The 15,891-nt window shown below is 35.7% G+C and overlaps 1 long non-coding RNA gene across 8 annotated transcripts in view; it reads right to left on the bottom strand.

Annotated features, from left to right (window-relative positions):
- Positions 1–14,296, bottom strand: part of LOC121076449 — a 124,757-nt gene extending 110,461 nt beyond the window's left edge. For 7 of the 8 annotated variants that reach the window (XR_005823513.1, XR_005823511.1, XR_005823508.1 and 4 more), the window contains exons 1-3: positions 14,169–14,296; positions 9,342–9,411; positions 691–833 (exon numbers count right to left, since the gene is read on the bottom strand). This is a non-coding gene — a long non-coding RNA (uncharacterized LOC121076449). The remainder of the gene's footprint in view (positions 1–690; positions 834–9,341; positions 9,412–14,168) is intronic. The other variant, XR_005823509.1, reaches the window with a different exon arrangement.
- Positions 14,297–15,891: the final 1,595 nt, after the last annotated feature.

The raw sequence follows: 15,891 nt of genomic DNA, 5'->3' as shown, positions 1-15,891 counted from the left end.
TATTTGAAGAAGGGCAACTATTTCAAAATATCATTTATTATTTCTTATTATAATGATACCAAAAACAATTTTCAGGAACTATCCAGTCCTTATTTTGGCTCAAAACAACCTAAATGGCTTAACTGGGTATCTCTACTAGAATTTTTATATAAGGTTTTAAACCACAATCTATTGTAACTCATTAGAATTAGCCTGGCATTTCTGCACAGAATTTTGAGTTAGCTGTTCTCCTATGTCTGTGGAAAGACTGAACAAATAGAAGCAGGTAATTTTCTGCTGTTTGCAAATCCCAAAAGAATGAAAACAAGTCTCCCCAGACTATCAAGAGCACTACATGTTTCTGCTTTGCTGTTAACTCAACAAATACACTTTTCCCAAAGCACTCTTAAAAAAAATCCTTCCATCTTATATTTCCTCTGTAAGGAAAATAAAAAAAAGCGTGCATAAAGCTAGTGAGAAGGGATGACTTTTTTTTCTTTTTTTTTTTTTTTTTTTTTCTCCAAGTGATAAAATCATAGAGTAGCAATATCATAACATTGGATTACTGGGATATTTCTTCCAAAATGTATGTCTGTGCTTACTACTGTCCCACAAAACAGATGTTATAAAGAAGGCAGCCTTAAAAAAAATTAATCAACTTCATCAGCATCTGTAAACATGAAATGCAGCTAAAGTTGGAACAAACCTTACCTTCCACCTTGTCTTTCTTTTTTTTTCATATCCAACATAGACTGTGACTGAGGTGTCCTGATACGACTCCAGAAAGCCTTTATCACTTATGCTCACAGTTTGGAGTCCTGGGAATATGCACATCAGCTCTTTTAAGCAAATATCTGAAATGAAGAGCTCCTTGAGAAAGATGTGTGGAAATCCCTTTGCTCCTATATTTTTTAAGGCTACTGAACAGACACGAGGCCATGGCTGCTTCCTACATGAGCGAGCACTGTACAGAAAGTGACTTTTAGCAAATACATTACTGTGTATTTCAGAAAAAAACAGTGCTTTTATGTCCAGGTAGATGACATAGCTAATGACACAAGGAATATCTGACTACCTGAAATAATGGGGAACCATATTTAGCAGCAAAATATTCAGAAATCTCAAGTGAGTGTTTGTCTTTTTTTAAATTGCTGTTGTTTGGACAACCAGGTATTCATTTCTCTCGGCTCTACTATAAGATTACATCCACATATCACTGGCTGAATATAATCAAAATAATACTTGGATTCAGGAGTGACCCTTGCTAGGCTTTATCATGCCTATGTTCATACTACAGGCTACTACATACTGACCCCTACACCAGGCACCCATGCAGAACATGTGTTACATAGACTCAGAGGGTGAAAATATCAAACTGTCATAAACCCTGCAACTGTCAAATGCAAGAAATGATCGAGGGCCAGACTCTGCCCTAAAGCTCTACTGTGGCAAATTCACTGGTAGTGTGACTTCAGGCCCAACCTCAAATCTGAATGTGTAAATTACATCTTTGGCACTCTTAACAGACACCTGCAACACTGTGGGAGCTTATGCTACTGTACAGATGATTAGGTTCACTCTCATTGCTTTTCAAAGGTTGACTTACAGCAAGCGAGGATGCAGAGTACATTAGGCTTTCAAAGAGGAGGTCTTGGGGGGAAGGCAACTTGTTCAGCACATTTTATAGTTAGGTCTGGAATATAGGATGTGGATGTTATGAGAACGAAACAATGAGGTTACTGGCAGCAAAGAACTCAGAGCTGGAGCAAATGTGAAGGTAAAATAGAATCGAAATAGTGAACCATCTGCTTTCTAATGAAAACAGCTCTACTTGTCAGCAACATCTAGAAAAAATGATTTCTTAGTTGGAGTGTGTAACTGAGGGAAGTAGCTTTTTTGCTATATGAGGTAATACACTCAAATGATGTATGACTTAGATAATAGTGTGGGTTAATGATCTTCAGCTGGATCAGGGAGTAAAACAAAGTAATTTCATAATACAGAACATGATGGATTAAATCATGTTAATACTGGGTATATACATTAAAGAAAATGATCTTTCTGGCATACTAAATGGCAAAATAAAAAGCACTTTTAGTAAGTTATATGATTAATTAGTCTGCCCTTTTATTTATGTACCATGATAAAGTAAAATGTACTTCTTCTGGTTACCTCCCAAGCAATTATTCTAAAAGTTATACTGAACACACCAGCTTCATCATATTGCACCAGTCGATCAGGAAATGCAGAGTAGGTCCCCATCTTTGTTTTAAGGCAGGAGATTTCTTTTTCCTTTCCTGTCCTCCCTACTAGATTTTTTTTCTCTGTATGTTTTTCAGCTCATAGAAACATGAGTTTGAAAACAGTATTTTGATGCACTGAAAAAACTTAAACAGATTGTTTTGCCTTGAGCACCATTAACTGGGGAGAATGCAAAAAAAAAAAAAAAGTGAATATTTATAACTCAGATATAATTCAAGCAAATACTTAAATATAGGAATGCAAATGTTCCAGACTCCATCCCAATTCTCATCTTTTTCATTTCCTGCTTGCATGATTTAGCTGGTTATCCTGCAAGTTTCTACCAGATTTCCAAAGTTTTGATCACATCCAGAATTTTTAAGAAAGAAGCTGGAGATGGATTTTCAAAAGAGATTTCAAATCAAAGGAAAAAACATTCAGAAGTAACGGTGCCTACAAAGGGAGAAATACTACTATAGAGAACTGCGTCTACCCCAGTCTCATTTTACATCATTTCCAGAAATTATGCCAACGATGTGAGGCAAGTTTCTTTTAATAATAAAGTTACTCGAAAGGAACAAAAACTACCATTAGCACTGAATATATTTCTTTCTTAACATCTTATGAGCCTGCAGAAATTGATACAGTGCAGAAATTAAGGCAAAGTCCATTTCAATGATCTTTTTACCTTTTTTTTTTTTTTTTTTTTGATAGGATTTAATAAGTGGGAGATGTTTCTCCATTCTACTAGGGAGTTGCATAGTTCCTCTTCAAGCTAGATTGTCTTGAAGAGATGAGATGTACTGGACAACATGGAAAATCTGAAAGACCACAGACTTGGACACAGTTTCGTAATGCAAACTTCAGAATTCAGGTGGAAAGCGTCTGACAGAGAAAGAAACTTGCACAAGGGGCCCAGCACTTGCATGGACTTACCCTGTTTCACTGACATCTGTGGAAAAGTGAGTCCTGATTTTAAAACTCTAGGCTGAAGGAAATTACTTTTAAAAAAGAACCAGCTAAGAACAACTACCTTCTATTCTTTTCTTCCCCCCCCCCCCCCCTTTTTTTTTTTTTTTAGCTAGTGCCAGACATCTGTCTCCTACAAGTGCTTTGCATTTCCACACAAAATCATCCTGATGTTCTAATCCTGGTTCCTCTCACACAAAGTCCACCCACTGATACAGTCAGTATTCACTGATTAATCTTTTATTTGCAACATCACTATGCTTTCTTCCTCCTCTGGCGTTTTTGCCTTCTCCACTGTAATGTGAAATCTGTCTTTGTTGGACATCAGTTAAATCATGGGAAATATAAATTCATATATTTTCAGTATGTTTCATCTATGCATTTTACACTTATGCCCTAGCAAAGAAAATGCTCTGTGGTCAAGCTCTACAAATGCATATTTTGTGTCATCTCGTTTTAGTGTATGTGAATATACCCAGGATGTTCATTCCTCCTGTAGTGCTGTCTTGTGTTTAATTCTCATAAACATTAAAGGGAGCTTACTCTGCTGTCTGCAGGCCTGTTGAAGGCCCACAAATTTTCCTCACCAAAGGCATCTTTTTTAACCCCTTTCTATGATCAATGCTCCCCAAAATTATTTTGTACACCTTTACTAAATGTTTCTCCTTATTCTAAAGAAGAACATAAAGGTCCTATCCAAGTAGACTTCTGCATGCTAGCCAGCAGTATCACATCAATATTATGTTTTGAAGGCAGAAGATTTATTATAGATATTTGCTGTATCTTACCAATTTCTTCCAATAAACCCTATAGCTGTTAATAGTGTTTATATATTTCAAAGCAACTTTTAAGCCTTAAAGTATTGAATGGATTCTGCCTAGAAATACCAAATAGATCCTGAAGTTAGTTAATACAAAGAACCTGACCACCTATTTTCAGCTAGTAAATAAACTGTAAAACAGATTTTTTAAGGCCTGTGAATTATTAGTTGCTGGTGAGACTGTTGTCAGAATATAGAAGACAGGTGAAATGTATCACAGAAAAGAGCATATAAGCACAGCTTCTTCAAACTGTTGGTCTAAAATAACGTTCAATTACTGTTACACTTTAAACTTTGTAGGATATAACACTACGTAGAAGTGTGACTTTAAAATTAGCGTTTGCAAGTGCCAATGATGTAGGTGAGGGTTTTTAGCAAACAGCAGGTTTTAAACATAAAAGTACATTAATTTATTTGCTGTAACAAAATTAGCTGGATTAGTTATTGTTCAATCTGATTTGTTAAACAAAAGCTTTTATGTTTCAAAATGGAAAAAATCTGAAAGAAGAGCAGTGTTGGTGCTCTGGTACTCCATTACTGTTGGCAAGACTCAACTAGAAATGCAAGATATGTATAAAGAGTAATTTTGTCTCATTAAACGACAACACTAGTAGTTCCTCTTCATCTCCTTAATTCATTTCTTATAGTTTTTCTTGTCACATCCACTTGTTTTATGGCTTACTAACTTGCAGGTTATGGTCGTAATTTATGGTCAAAATTGAGTGGTAGCAAATCACAGAATATTTTCATTGATTACCCTAAATTGTCTAATCTCCTGTATGTTTTTAGGACTTGATTGGGTGGTATTTACTGATTGCCTTCATCTAATTTAAAAATCAATCAATAGCAACAATGAGAGGTGGTGGATAAATCGAGTCTAATGCAGCATAACTGCAGCAAATATCCATCAAGGGCTCATTCTCAATCAAATTTGTGGTAAGTTTTAATACATAAACCAAAATGTCTAAAAGCCTTACTTCTACAACACATCATTTTAAAATTGTGTTCTGCATTGTGACAACTTATTGCTCTTATGCTGTCTATTTAGGGTGTTTTTCCACTGCTAAAATGAACATATTTCACTACAATAAAACTGTAGCAAACAAGAAAAAAATGTCATCAGCTTTGGTTTAAAGGCACTTTGTTCCATCTTCCTCAATATTATCTGTGTATAATAATGGGAATTAACATAACATCAGCTTTTCTTATAAACTGTATGCATTTTCTCAGAGATAAACATTCTAATAAGTCTCTTGATGGGAAATGTGTTTTCTACATTGAGAAATCAATTCATTAAAGTTGTTCCTTTTTTTTTTTTTTTTTTAAAGCTTCTTTTATTTCCTGAAGTTTTGGATAGCAAATATGAAAAAAACTGTCTGGAAGGCAGAATTCTAATTTATTGACACTATCAGGGCAAAACCACATCATGCAGCAAAGAAGGGCAGAGAGCAAATGCAAAGCTTCTTTTCAAGTAATGGTAGTAAAAACTTAATATGCTTCTTTCTAATCTCTCACAAGAAAACATACACAAAATACCATTTTATTCCTGAACTAAGCATGGACCTCCAGTTTATATTAATGTAAGTTTTATATAGGCACATGGAGGTAAACAGTTAAATAAACTGAGGTCAGAATTATACCTGCATTTATATCAGGCTGAGGAGCCAGTTCAATAGCCTGGAAAAACAAGTTTAAATTGGCCTCTATTCTTGAAAGAATTTTAATCCATATTCAGAAACAGGTATTTGGTATAAGACATCATATAGTAAATATTGAATGCAGATATCTAAAAATATTTAGCTTTTATTTCCTGACAACATAGGACATATTATGCTATATACTTCTTGGACAATAGGAATTTCTGTCTTGCGTCTTGAGATGTTAGTACATGAACAGTGAGTAAGAGGAATTTGGAGATTTTGCACCTTTCTACAATTCTGAAGTTATTTGATTTTAGAGTCAAGTGCACATATTGGCAGATAGACATTTTCTTTTACTGCATTTAAATTCAAAAAAGGAAGATACTGAGTACAGCCCAGGAACACACTCTGGAGCATTACATAAGAAGTTAGAACTGAATTTCACCCAAAACACCATTAAGCAGAACTTCGAAAGACAAAGCACATATTGTTTCCTAAAGGTTAAAAAGAAAAAAGAAAAGAAAAGGACAAGGGTTCTGAATTAATCAGAACACAAAACCTGAAGTTACACACATCAAGACCTGGGAATTCTTTGCTTTAACTTTGCAGCTGGCCACTCTCTGAGACCGGTATCAACACCTGTGACCTAAATTTTGCATAATCCAGATGAAAAAACAGAGAGAACATTAATTCTTATTCTATTCCAGTCATGTTTTATTTCAAGTGTTAAATGAGACTGTCTTTTATTTGTGTAAGGGCTCTTAGCAATGCTATTTATATGTTCTTCTACAATTTTGATTTTATCTGGGATTAAAAGAAGAATGGTACAATGCTGAGGTATTAAAGCAGGGGCTTTCCTATCAAGTCTGCTACACTTTCTAACCAAAAGAGGGAAGTGTGAGGCATCTTATGAAGTAGTTTTCTGGCAAGATTCAAGAGGTTTGGATAGTTCTGAAATCACTCAGATGAAAACTCCACATTTTGGTACTTATGTGAAGAAAGTAGAAGTTACATGGCTACATCTACTATTAGTACAAACAAATCTGCAGATATATGCAGATCAGGCAAACTGTAAAATAGTTCTTCTGCTCCAATCAATTTTAAGGTATCCTTTGCTGCTAAACACCCTTGAAAAGTCTCTGGCCCAAGTAACAGATCACAGCACACACTGCAAATATAAAAGACAACCACCAAATAGAACCCTACCAACAGTCCGCTGTTTATTAAAATTCTGACATTCTGAGATATCTTCTTGCCAAGGGCCCTCTTACAATGACATCTGTACACTTGTCATTACATTGCAGTTCACACTACTTACATAAACATGCCACAGGGAAACCATGACTGATATAATTTTTATAAGATTGAAAGGTAGCCATTGTGATCATTAAAACAAACCTGAGAGAGCCTTCCTGATGATGGAATAGATTCAGTTACTTCTTCCTTCTCTGTGGGTCATTAGTTAAAAAGGGGAAGGTGGGGGAGGAGGGAGAGAAGCCCATATACTGCAGGTGTTTTATCCTTTGTAAGAAGACTGCACTGAGACAAATGATTCTAGCTGGCATTTTGTACACACCGGAGATTGCTTATCGATCCAGATCAGAATATTCAGGCTGGCCCCGGGGAAAAGGCAGAGTATTTTCTGAGGGAGTTAATAACCTGGCAGCTGAGCTGTCTTGTCCAATTCACTGAACCTAGGGCTCTAATCAGGCCAGAGTTTCTTATTTTGAGAAATCTTGCCATATGTGTCTGCTAGCTGCCTTCCACTCTATTGGACCAGTGACAGTGATTGAAATGACAGCCTATAGATAGAGCCTAATCAAATTGTTTATTATCAGCCTAAATCAATATGTATAGATTGTTGAAACATCACTGTCACGCCATGGAAAAGTCGTACTAATACTACATGCTGCAGGTGTAATTCTAAAATGTATTTTTCCATCCTAAATTACGTCTGAATTTAACAGAGTAAAAGAAATTGTAGTGGTATATGAGACAGTGAAAAATATACATGTTTACACATTCCAATAAAATAACGTTACAGATTAATGCTAAAATGTCATGTTGTGCACTGCTTAAATATGTTATCATGCTCCCTGTACAGGAGAGAGACAACAGAGCAGTGGGAAAAGAAAAAGGGACTGAAAAGAGAAGTATTTTGCCTTTTTGTATAGAGAGGGGGAAATCTCACACAGGTTTGTGTAACACATTCTGCAGAGCAAAACAAATTCCAACACACCTGAAATCAAGTTTTGAGGCTGTAGTCTACAGATATGAAACATGCAGTAATGTGAATTCCTATGGTACTACACAAATATTCATCCCAAAAGCCTTTCGAAGAGCTTGGTGCATCAGGTCTGATGCTTTAAAAGGAAGACCATCAGGGCAAACAACTTGCGCTCTGAATTTAGGAAACAGAGACTAATTGCAAGCACACAAAATTTAACCAAAGAGTTGGTTTCATGAAGAAAGCTATGTCTTCTGAAGACTCATGGGTGTTCTTTTTGCACACAAAAGATATAAATGCATTACATGGAGAAAAGTAAAAATGTAATAATATGTAGTGAATTTGATTCTATAGGCTTAATTAACATCTCAAGCAGAACTGTTCAAACACTAAAAAATGAGATGGAGTAAGGATATTCCTGAAAGCATACCACTGGGAAGAGGTATCTCAGCTTTAGGAGAGACTCACTAATCTTTGTGGCCCCTGAAGCCCACCTGAACAGTACCCGTGTGAAATTCTTCTCTAGTGTAATTGACCTGAAATGGATAATCCCTGGAGGGCTTGTGGCCCAGCAAGAGTCAATTGTGTATTTTATAACTTTTGAAGTAGGTCTACTGGCAGAATTTTGCACTACCTAATCTGTCCTGTGGAATAATTTATTGCCTTGCTCCTCAATAAAAGAATTTTCAAAACTATTTTAAAGTATTCTGGCAGGGTAAAGGTGCCTTAACCTTAGAGTAAATTATACTTTTTGCCCTGAAGAATAGTGTAAAGTAACCTTCAGGTTAATTAATCTTTGCAATGTAACACACTCCTGTTTGAATATCATTTATGTTGTGTGATTACTGGGCTGAGTCAAATGTATAACAACTTTTAGCATTACGGCATACGTGTTAATAAAAATAATATTGCCCTGTAGGTTGTACTGATTTAAAGTGGTGTGTTTTTCTTTGGATAAAATGTACTTTTCTTACTGTGTGCATTCAAAGCTCTCCAAACAGCAATTATCTTTGGCTGACTGATTCTAGGAATTTTCCCGTTACATTCAAAATAAGAATTTTTTCATTGCCATTTTAAGAAATAAAGGTACTTATTCAGCACAAAACTTCAGCATATAATTCTTTCTAAGCATATGCTTAAGTCCCTCTTGAGTCAGGAAAGAGGTTAAGCAGGTGCTTAGCTTCAAGCATAACCTTAAGCCCTGAATGATTTCAGTGGGACTTCCCCTTGTTTTAAGTTTTGAACATACTTGGGGCATAGTCATGGCTGAGCATACAATACGAATACAGGTGGCTGAATTTGGCCCACAGCTGGCACAAAAAAGAAAATTACACATTACTTTTAAAGAGTTTTGACCAAAATCCAGCAAAGCACTTAAGTCTAAACACACTGCTGATTTAACTATCTCAGTTTATATTTACACTGGTGAAATTTCCTAGCATGGATATACTCTGCTAGTATTTACCTTGGCATAACTGGGCAAGACACTTTTAAGAAATGAATGCCACTGAAAGTCCTGGAAAGATAGGGTAAACCTGCAAGAGATAATACCAAATTTGAATAAACTCTAAAAGCAACTGCTGGAGTGACATAAGAAATGGAAAATATCTACTAAATTAAAATAGTCTGTGAGCTTTGTTGAAACACACAATGAAGCGATTGCAAAGTCACATTCTCTCCACCAGCTGTGTGCCCTGTTCCCTAAACATGGTAAACCTGTCTGGTGATGTATTTCATTTACAGAGAAAGAAGAACAACATCACTAGGGCCTCCCACCTCTTTGACATGGAAGTAAGAAATCCTGCACTGAATGAAACTAGAAGAATTTCATGATTTTCAGCACACTGATTCAACCAATGCAGTTCAACACTATTGCTGAAACTATATTTTGCTCAGTGAACAACAACCTTTTCAAAATGCTGGAACAACATCTTTCCCTTTTTTCCCCTCTTCTGTAACACCGACAGAGAGGCAGAGTCCTACCAAACAAAAATTTCCCAATAAGCGAGTATAAGTGAGTCACTAATCATGTATCCTTTTCTGGTTCTATAACTTGAAACTGCAGAGTCTGCCATTGAGAAGCACTAAGCCTTTATGGCTCCATCTGAATTATCATCTGCAAAATCAGAATGTTGGTGTCTCTCTCTCTCTCTCTCTCTTTTTTTATTTTTTTTTTTTGATTGGAAATTTCCTGTGGAAGAGATGCTGACTGATTAAAGACAATTTTGGCCTTAATTCTCCCATGCAGTTCTGTGTAGGAGAGATAGCCCTGTATCTAACACCATGGAAACAAATTCACTACTGATCATGAAATACATAGAAAATCACTTGACCACAAAACTTCTGATCTACTCCAAACATACTTGACAAACACATTTGACCTCAAATATTTGCACTGTGATATTTTTATTACTCTCTTACTATTAAAATGACCTTACATTTCGCACCTTGAAGTCACCTGTTACCCACTTGCAATACTTGTAACTCTTCTTTGTCAATTCTTTAAAACCTTCTACAGACCCATTCTGACATTTCTCAGCATAGTTTTGCTAACATGTTGCTATTCATATCTGAATTGGTTTCAGAAACAGTAGGTCCTTCCAGAGAACACGGATGAAATGTCTAGATTATACCTTGTGTACTGTAAGACCCATTGAACTGCATATTCTCTAATTGTTGGGTTGAAATGTGGAAATCTATTTTAGGTTCTGTGTGGCATGCAGTGAAATCTCTGTTACAGTCTTCTCACTCGGATGAGGATGCATTATTTTTGTATCATGTATTTGCTTTTTGTTAAATCTTAATGCAGCCAAATGACTCAAAAGAACAGAATGCCTTTTTTTTGTTGTTGTTGTTTTTTTTTTTTCACTTTTCAAAGGCTCTTCAAGGTAAGAGTTTCACACAATAGTAGTCAACAGTGTCACTGTTAACCAACTTTCCAGTGCATAAGTCTCTGTTATCAGTACTGTGTACTAATGGAAAATAAATGTTTTAGCCTAGTTCTACCCTGGGAAAGGACTATGTCTAGGATCCTCCTAGAAATCTAGTAAAATTCTTATTTATACCATAATTAATGCTTCATTATTGTATTTCCCTAGATCCATTTATTTTCTTTTTGTTTATTTTTACTATAGGGTGGTTTGCTTTGTTTATGCAAGAAAATGGGATGTAAAAACTGAGTACTACTGTTACAAGGTCTACAGGTTTACTTGTTGCTTTTTCCCATTTTGTATAAACGGCAAACATTAAGAGAAGATGCACAATGCACCAAATTCTCATTCAATTCAAAGAACATAATGGTTCTAAATCAAATTCTTCAAGACACCCAAGATGCAGTATTAGAGTCACCAGTACAATCCTTGCCCTGTCCCCTTCTTAATAAGCATTACAACTGTCAGACTGTTGCTGCTTTTCATTGAATGCATCATTGTCTATCAGCATATGGACATACTAAAAGAATGAACATTAACCTATAAATACTTATGTTCTAATTCTACTTAAACATACGAAATATAAATACTTTTATTTTGTGATTTCAGTGATCTCTACTACACTCCAAGCAATTGCTGTAAGTTTCTGTAAAAAAAATAACCAAACAACCAAAAAACCACTGCCAAAATTAAGAATAGCTAAAGTTTAGCATGCTTTTCTGCTAGCCTCTGGCAATCCACTTTCAGTTTTCTTGGATACCATAAAGAATTTAACAACTTTCCTTTTTTGTCATATGAACCATCCAGCCAGCAACTCTGTGATTAAGTAGATTTCTCCACTACCAACAAACAAAACCCTATGTCGAACTATTTCTTTTTTTTTTAGTTGCATTGTGATGTTGCTAAATAAATCCAGTAATCGCACAACAAAGTCATAGTTGTGCTCAGGATCACAAAATTTGCAACCTAAATGTCAGAACTCAGAAATTACTATTTGAATGAAAAGGGAAAATACAGTATAAAACAGCCCCCTGCCCTACAAAACCTCTATCCATAATTGTGTTTCACTTCAGATGCACAAATAATTGATGTACTGTAAAAATCAGGCCTGCCAATTGGTTTGCCTCCCAAACAGTGCTTCAAACCTCATTACATTTAATAGCTCCAAACCAAAATGCCAAGTCCATCAAAAAAAAAAAAAATCTAGCTAGGTTTATGCACTTAAAAATAAATAAATAAAATAGTACTGAAACAGACCAATGTGGAAAAGTGTAATATTAGGAAGTTCTAAATTCACACTACTCTTCAGCAGTATAAAGGGGGATTAATCAAGAACTGTGATGGTGAACTTCTAGAAGATTGAATTTAAGAAGTGAAATCAATTCCAACAGTGCAGTGTCACACTGCTTGGCTTAATTACCGAACCTTTTTCTGTCAGCCAGAAAAACAGTTACTGTGCTGTTTGAAGATAGTGCTAGCTACCGTTCTTTTGCATGTCCTGCACTCCTATCCTTTGTGTGGAGTTACATATAGCAGAGATGACAGGAGATCCTCCTGGACAGTCCAGCTACACTTCTGAACAGCTAAGCCTATTTTGCTTAAGCACAAGATAAAATGGTAGTGACCATGGTACTCCAACATGTTAGATATGTAGAACTGAAAATCAGTCCTAAATTACTATCGATATTTTTACTTTATACCAGGAGGAGGTGGGTAAAACTTAAAATAAAATAAAATAAAATAAAGTAATAAAATAAAATAAAATAAAATAAAATAAAATAAAATAAAATAAAATGAGACTTCTGAAACACTTTGTGGATCTTACCTTGATAAACATTAAAGAGAATTCTAGGGATTTTGTCTGCAGAGAGAAAATCATCTAAATTGTCTGGAAAAACTCTTGAAGCTTGTGATCAAATACAGTCCTAGGCTCTCCCACCTTAAGTGTTTGTGGATCTTGCTCAGAACATGCAGCCCAATGAAACAAAACCAAAGCTATTTTACTGTGATGAAGACTGCAATAGGATGGTGTTTGCACAACATGTGAGTTGATGTTCTTTAGATGGCTTGGAAATACTAAATTCAAGGTTTGTTAGTTGTAAATTTATAGACCGCACATGCAAAAAATTTTAAGGTTTCATTAGTCAATTATTTCAAGTAGAACACTGAGTACATCAATGTTACAACAGTACAAATTAATCAAACAAGAAAAAGTAAAGTAATTAAAGCTGAGCAGTGAGACGGATGAATTCAGAGGTAGATAAAACTTCTGCAATGCATATTCAAGAGCCTGAGTAATTAGGTGTAGCTGTAGAAAGATTGTTATTTTTGTATATCTATGAAATCTATTTCACAGAGGAACCAAATACATTGCTTTTGTGTCTCACTTCAGAAAACTACACAAAATTAGGGAGGAAAGACTTTGCTGTGATTTAGGGGATGGAACAGGATGTAGTTCTGTTGAGTCTTGACTTGAGTCTTGACTTCCTAGGCAGTCCTGGGCAAATGACTTAATTTTCCAGTTGTAAAATAGTTAAATGTTCCTTCTGTATTTATGTGTTCTAGAAGGACATGTATCATGTATGTTAAGAATACTCTGATGGAGAGCATAGAAATAAGTAAATTATGGCTCCAAGTATACAACAACAGAACTTACAGATGCACAAATGCATCAGATGCAGTGGGTCAGTGTGATAACACAGAAGAGGGAGAATATGGTGAAGATTTTATACAGCTGTATTTTGTAAATCCTTTCAGATTGTAACTTTTTCTTATTGTCAAGTGAGGGTATGCATAAGGTGATGAGGCAAATCTATAGAGACTAATATATATGGTAGTTGAACCATATTGAGTCATTTCTTGTTGGAATGCTTTGTAATAGACATGGGCAATGATAGCTTCAACAATGTGAGATTAATTCTAACATTGAGCACATAAGAAAGTCTATGTAATAATCTTATCCTGTAAATCCAAATAATGTAAAAAAAAGTGAAAGCCACCTTGTTTGCCTTGACAATAATGTAGCAAATTATTAATCTGGCATAACAACAGAATGAAGAAGAGCACAGAATACCAACTTGAAAACGCTGATGAGTCAACCTGTTTATAATACAAAGTGATCTAATTCTTTATGTTTTTGAAAATATTTGGTGTTTCTCCTCCCTCAGGCTTTGCTTCCCTGCAATGATTACGTTTGTTTTCAGATAGAGATGTAACCATCTCTGCTCTCACCCCCACCAGACGCTTAAAACTTGCAGTTTTAAAAATATTTTGCTCAGTATAGCACAGCAATCAAAGCTGCTTACTCTGAAAACATTCATTCTCTCCCTGTTTCATAATGGAAAGTCACATAATTTCCTTACCTGAATGTATGTGAATTTGACTGGATCTTTCTTGGAGTCTCTAAGGTGTCACTGTATGGACAGAAGATCAGTTTTGTGTTTATCCTCTTGGATATCAGTTTTATGTTTATCGTCTTGGTTCTCTGCCATTGAGCTTGTGAAATGGGGAGCATGCCACATAATTAGAAAATTACCCACTGCCAACTTTCTATCACCCTATTCCTTTTCTAAGAGTAACAATACATGTGCCAAACTGACAGAACTTCAGGCAGCTAATACAAGAAGCCCTCAAGAGTTTTCAGCAAAGACTTCAGCTTAAATTACAAACATGAGTTTATAATACAGTCTCTTAAGCTATGCCCTTAAAGGAGTGCATAACCTTTGAATATTTTGTAAACAGTGCTAGCAGTGAAAATCATAGTGGAGCAGTTTTTTCTTAGGCTGAAGCCTTTTCTCTTGGGCTGAAGACCAGGCAGGTTCCAATCCCCTAAACTACAGCTTCAGTCTTCATAGAAAATCATATTTCTGCAACAAGCATATTAACAAGAGGAGAATTTGGCCTCCAGGCTCTCATGGTAAAATTACTCTGTAGTTTAGATTGTCACAGAAAAGACTTTGTAAAAAGTGAAAGATCTGAAAGATAATATCAGTGGAAATGACATAGTGAACTGATAGAATCCAGATAAAAGTCCACAGGAAGTAATTCAGGAAAAAAAAAGTAATATTTTATAACTAAAATCTTCAATCTGAGAAATCTTCAATTCCCCATGAAAATTCAACAATAGAAAGCTCTTTATGGGCTCCCAGTTGAAGTTACCTTTTTCTGCTTGAAATCCTCTGGTCAGTAATATTAAGTATTGCTTTTTTATTCTGTATGTAACACTGATTTAGAGGTGCTAATTCAACATACTGTGAGAAAGTCACTATGATGTCTTTGTCTTTCAGACAGCTAAGTCACTGAGGCCCAGGTACTCCTGAGCAGTGCAGTGCAGCACACCAACAGCCAAAGGAGACAGAACATCCTTTCCCACTCCCTGGCCATAGCCCTGTCATAGCTGGAAAGGCGGTGCTGGGAGTGCTGCCAGATTTTCTGAAAATGGTGTCGGGAACTAAAGGTATTGTTCCCATCTCAAACACAATTCAAGAATGAACCTAACACTGCTGTCAATAAAATTTTGGCCAAAGGTCAGCAGGACAAGTCTCCAGGCGAGAAGGAAAAATGCTATTCCTAGATTATATGTAGGAAACACATGATGGAGTTGTGCCTTAGCTAACGCTATATACAGAGTGACAGACAATTCTGTAGTACATTTACACGTTTTTTCTAGTTACATCTCTAAGGAAGCAGTCACTGTATCTGCAAACAAATGATTGCATACATTGTATTAGAGATATCAAGAAAATTATTTAGTGCATTTCTACCAGGATCGTAATAGCGACAGGTTAAAAAAACTGAATTACTCCATAATAATTATCTGCTGTTGGATCCATCTTACTGTCCTCTGCCTGTTTACCACTGTGTAAATGTTCAAGTCAGTTAAAAACATAGCTATCTGCTTTCTACTCTAATTGTTAAGATGTCTCAAAGTAACAAAATCATATCGTTTTTCCAACAATGTTCAGCCCTGCCGCAGTTTTGTAATCATATTTTTCAGTTTTGTAAGCATTTTTTAATACAGTACTTTCCCTTAACACACCAGGCTATAGCGGCCCAGCTGTAGAGGCTGAATTTGGACCGAGAAAT

Source organism: Cygnus olor, chromosome 12 (assembly GCF_009769625.2).
Source record: "Cygnus olor isolate bCygOlo1 chromosome 12, bCygOlo1.pri.v2, whole genome shotgun sequence".
NCBI classification, from domain to species: domain Eukaryota; kingdom Metazoa; phylum Chordata; class Aves; order Anseriformes; family Anatidae; genus Cygnus; species Cygnus olor.
This window is presented reverse-complemented; position numbering and strand designations above follow the sequence as displayed.